Raw genomic sequence first — 5,514 nt, forward strand, 5'->3', positions numbered from 1 at the left:
CTCCAGGAGACTAAGATACAAAACATGGATGTTGAGCTTGTGCGGCGCTGCCTCGAGCCAGACTTCGATCAGTTCTTTTGTGCACTGTCCCTTGGTACCCGCGGCGGGATTCTACTGGCCTGCAAGTCTGCATGCGTGCAGCTATCAAACCCTCACATCACGACGAACGAGGTGACAGCGTGGGTGCAATTCCACGAGTCGGTGGGATGGTGGTTCGTAGGGGTGTACGGCCCCCGGGGGGATGGAGACAAGGTGGTTTTCATGCAGGAGCTCAAAGACATTCGAGATTTACATGCAGGTCCCTGGATGGTCGCCGGTGATTTCAACTTGATCACGGACACGTCTAACAAAAGCAATGATCGGATTAACAGACGGATGATGGGGAGGTTTAGAAGGTGCATCACGGACTTGGACTTGCACGAGCTCTACCTCAACGGGAAGAGATATACTTGGTCGAACGAGAGGACAGAGTCAACGTTCGAGAAGCTGGATCGTACCCTCGTCTCCGTCAATTGGGAGGCGTTGTACCCTACTTCTTTCCTATCCGCGCTCAGCACGAATGTTTCATATCATTGCCCGCTGCACCTCGTGCTGGAGGCCAACCTGAAGCGGGGCACGAGGTTCCACTTTGAATCTTTCTGGACCAAGGTAGATGGTTTCCATGACGTGGTCAGTGTTAGATGACTCTACGAATCAGCCTCCAGATCAAATACAAGTAGCAGATCAACCCACGTCATTGGTTACCATGTTTAATTCAAACTGACCTAGATTAACTTGTACTGAAAGTTTGTAACTCTTCCAGCCCATGTATATATACTGATCAATGTAAACCATCAAGGTGTGCAATTGCAGCCCGATCATATTCTGTTACATGGTATCAGCGTAAAGTTCGATCTTTGGCCTCCTTCCTCTCCAAATCCAGACTTATTCCTCCTCCAATCCTAGCCGATCTCCACCATGACTCCCGACGAAATTCAAGCCAAAGAGAAAGAGCTCCACCAGCGCGCCGAAGAGCTCGATGCCCGTGAGGCGGCGCTCTCCCGCCAAGTTACCAACGACACCGAGAAAAGCAAGAGTACAGCCGCTACACCACCCCAACCACCAGCTCCCAGCCGCTCAACCTATGCTACTTCTATCAAGCTCCACGTCCCAATCACCCTGGATCTCAACACATCTAACTACACCAATTAGCGCGAGCTGTTCATCGTTGCCCTCGGTCGCTATGGCTTAACAGCCCATGTTCTCGACGACGCTGGAGCTACTCCTTCTGACACGTCGCCGTCTTCAGATTGGGGCCGTGACGACTTCACGGTTCTCTCGTGGATATATGGCTCCATCTCCACCGACCTCTTCGGCATTTTCATGCGTCCCGGCTCCACGGCGCGGACAATCTGGGATGCCATCGAGAACCTCTTTCGCGACAACAAAAAGCATCGGGCGATCCAACTGGAGGCGGAGTTCAGGAACACTCTGCAGGGCGACCAGAACATCAGCGACTACTGCGCCAGGCACAAAGCTCTCGCTGACTCTCTTACCGACGTCGGCCAGACGATCAGCAACGAGACGCTGGTCCTCACCATCCTGCGTGGGCTCAACGACGGCTTCGTGCATCTCCGATCCTTTCTCCCGTTCCAGGTGCCTTTCCCCATGTTTCTTCAGACACGATCGGCACTTATTTTGGAAGAGACACAGAAAAAGACCGACGCCAAGAACGCCATCGCCACTGCTCTCTGGGCGAGCGGCAACAGCATCATCCCTAGCGCGGGTGGCGAACGAGCCACCCCTCCATCAGGCTCCAGGGGCGAGCGTTCCGTTGGACGTGGGAATGGCTTCTCCAGCTACAACAACAACTTCTCCAACCGTGACGGTGGACGTGGACGTGGCAGTGGCCGCGGTGGACGTGGTCGCGGTCGTGACAATCCATGGCAGTTTAATCCGTGGACCGGCGCTCCGACCAGGACTAATCTCCTTCAACAACAACAACAACAGCCGGCTCCCTGGCAGCAGCAGCCGACCCTCTGGCAGTCTCGTTCATGGCGTGCACCATCTTCAGGTCTCCTTGGCCCTCGTCCTAGCACTGCTCCACAAGCTTACAATGCATACATCCAAGCTTCCAACATGAACTCGGCTCACAACTCGACAGTGGACCCAGCCCTCCTTGCGGCTCTCAACAATATGCAGATTTCCGGCACACATGAGTGGTATATGGACTCCGGCGCATCCTCTCATATGGCATCCGATCATGGTAACTTCGACTCTATTCAACCTTCTTATTCTTCTCAATCTGTCCCTGTTGGTAACGGTGGAACCCTCCCAATTACACACATCGGATCATATGCACTCACTAGCACTTCTATACCTCTTCATCTACGTAATATTCTAATTGTCCCACATATTATAAAAAATCTAGTTTCCGTTCGTCAATTCACAACTGACAACTCTTATTCAATTGAATTTGATCCTTATGGTTTTTCTGTGAAGGATCTTCTCACCAAGGCCGTGATTCTTCGATGCAATAGCTCCGGTCCTCTCTATCCAGTCTGCCCATCCACGCATGAAGCCCATATCGTCACCACCACACCTTCATCCATGGCATCGTCGTCTCGGTCATCCCGGGTCCCCCACCATGTCGCGTCTTCATCAACTTCAGCATATCCCCTACAATAAAGCCCACAATACATTATGTCATGCTTGTCAATTAGGAAAACATGTTCGGTCTCCGTTTTATTCATCTCAGTCTTCAACAATTCGTCCTTTTGAACGCATACATTGTGATCTTTGGACCTCTCCTGTACCCAGCACGTCTGGCTATTGCTACTACTTAATTATAGTTGATGATTTCACTCATTATTTCTGGAGTTTTCCTCTTCGCAAGAAGTCTGATGTTTATGGCACCTTTGTTACCTTTCATGCCTATGCCTCAACCCAGTTTCAACTCTTGATCCAATCGATCCAGTGCGACAATGATCGTGAATTCGATAACACTAAACTTGACAAATTTTGTGTAACACATGGTATTATTTTCCGCTTCTCATGCCCCTATACGTCTCAACAAAATGGCAAGGCTGAATGCGCCATTCGTACAACAAATGATGTCGTACATACTCTTCTCTTCCAAGCATCTCTTCCATCATCGTTTTGGGCTGAAGCTTTACACGCCGCTACCTATCTCATAAACATACGACCTACCACTCCACCCTCCTACTCTTCCCCTTTATTTCTCTTACATGGTCGGCATCCCCGATACAATGATCTTCGTATGTTTGGTTGTTTATGTTATCCCAACACTTCCTCCACCTCACCACATAAACTCGCGCCACGTGCTGCCCGCTGTATATTTCTTGGTTATCCCTCTCGACATTGTGGTTACCGTTGCCTCGACCTCACCACTCGCCGTATCATCATCTCTCGGCATGTCATCTTTGATGAAACTACATTTCCATATGCCCCACCTCCCATCCCGACACCCTCTACTCACCTTGACATCTTTGATCCGCAGACTTCTGCCGCGGCATCACCGATTCCTACCACGACCCACCATCCTCCTGCCACGACACCACATCCTGTTGTGGAAGCCCCTGCCTCGTCTTCTGCCACGACAGCGTCCCCACGTGAACAACCCTCCCCTCCATCCTTTGGCTCTGTTTCCTCCAACGCCTCATGGTCGCCATCTCCCTCCCAGCCCCCTTCGCCACCTCTCTCGCCGGCAGTAGAGCCTCCTCCCTCTCCCGAGTCCTCACCATCACCAACCAACATCTTGGTTCCGTCACCTATTCTTCACCGTACTCGTAGTGTCACTGGCCGCCTACCACCACCTATTGATCATCTAAATCTCACCGCTAGTGTTTCCTCTCCAATCCCTCACAACTATCTCATTGCCTTGCGCGATCCCGCTTGGCGCCAGGCTATGCAGGACGAATATGATGCACTTCTTCATAATGGCACGTGGACTCTTGTGCTTCCCCCTCCAGGAGCCAACATTGTTAGTGGAAAATGGATTTTTTTTCGCCACAAATATAATTCTGATGGCTCTTTAGCTCGTCACAAGGCACGCTGGGTTGTCGGAGGCTTCACACAACAGCCCGGTGTTGACTTTGATGAGACATTTAGCCCGGTTTTCAAGCCATCAACTATACACATTGTCCTCTCTCTCTCGCCCTATCCAAATCCTGGTCTATCCATCAACTTGATGTTAAGAATGCGTTTCTGCACGACAATCTTGATGAAGAAGTATATAAGCAACAACCTTCTGGATTCATTGATGCTCGTTTTCCCAAACATGTATTTCGTCTTCAAAAATTTACTTTATGGTCTTAAACAAGCTCCACGTTCATGGTTTCAACGCTTTGCCTCTTATGCTCATTCTATTGGCTTTCTTGAATCTAAGTTTGATGCCTCTCTCTTTGTTTTCCATCACGGTAACCACATCGCCTATTTTACTTCTTTATGTCGATGGTATTATTCTCACTGCTTCATCTTCTACTACTCTTAAAACCATCATTCAAAAGCTTAGCACGGAATTCTCTATGAAAGACCTTGGTCCTCTTCATCATTTTCTTGGTATATCTGTTACTCGTACTTCTTCCACTCTTCATCTCTTACAACGTCAATACATCCTTGATATTCTTTCTCGTGCTGGCATGTGTGATTGCCATCCTGCTTCTACTCCTATTGACACAAAATCCAAACTCTCCGCCACTGTTGGTTCTCCAGTTTCTAATTCTTTTCAGTATCGTAGTCTCGCTGGCGCTCTTCAATATATCACTCTCACTATCACACGACCAGAGATCTCATATGTCGTGCAACAGGTGTGCCTTCACATGCATGATCCACGTGAGCCTCATTTTCTTCTTATCAAGCATATTCTTCGCTATCTCAAAGGGACACTTGATCTCGGTCTTACACTTCAGAAGTCCTCTAATCATAATCTTGTTTCCTATTCGGATGCTGATTGGGCTGGATGTCCGGATACTCGCCGCTCTACTTCTGGGTTCTGTGTATTTCTTGGAGATAACTTAATTTCATGGTCGTCACGTCGTCAACCAACTGTCTCTCGCAGTAGCGCCGAAGCTGAATATCGTACTGTTGCTCATGCAGTGGCTGAGACTTGTTGGATTCGTCATCTTCTACTCGAGTTAGGCTGCCCTGTTGCTACTGCTACTATTGTCTACTGTGACAACATTTCTGCAGTCTACATGTCATCCAATCCAGTGCAACACCGACGGACAAAACATATAGAGTTGGACATTCACTTCATCCGGGAGAAAGTTGCCATCGGTGCCCTACGTGTTCTTCATGTTCCATCTAGCTCATAATTTGCAGATGTCTTCACGAAAGGACTACCGACGCCTTTGTTTTTGGAGTTCAGGTCCAGTCTTCACATCGGCAACGGTTTGCCTCCTAGTTCAGACTGCAGGGGCGTGTTAGATGACTCTATGAATCAGCCTCCAGATCAAATACATGTAGCAGATCAACCCACGTCATTGGTTACCATGTTTAATTCAAACCGACCTA

General features: G+C 49.1%; 1 pseudogene; it reads left to right on the top strand.

Annotated features, from left to right (window-relative positions):
• The first annotated feature begins 957 nt into the window (after nucleotides 1-957).
• On the top strand, nucleotides 958-2,649 carry LOC147981913 (uncharacterized; annotated as a pseudogene).
• The last annotated feature ends 2,865 nt before the right edge of the window (nucleotides 2,650-5,514 follow it).

This window comes from Triticum urartu, chromosome 3A, assembly GCF_056163025.1.
Source record: "Triticum urartu cultivar PI428250 chromosome 3A, HENAU_Tu73, whole genome shotgun sequence".
Taxonomy (NCBI): Eukaryota; Viridiplantae; Streptophyta; class Magnoliopsida; order Poales; family Poaceae; genus Triticum; species Triticum urartu.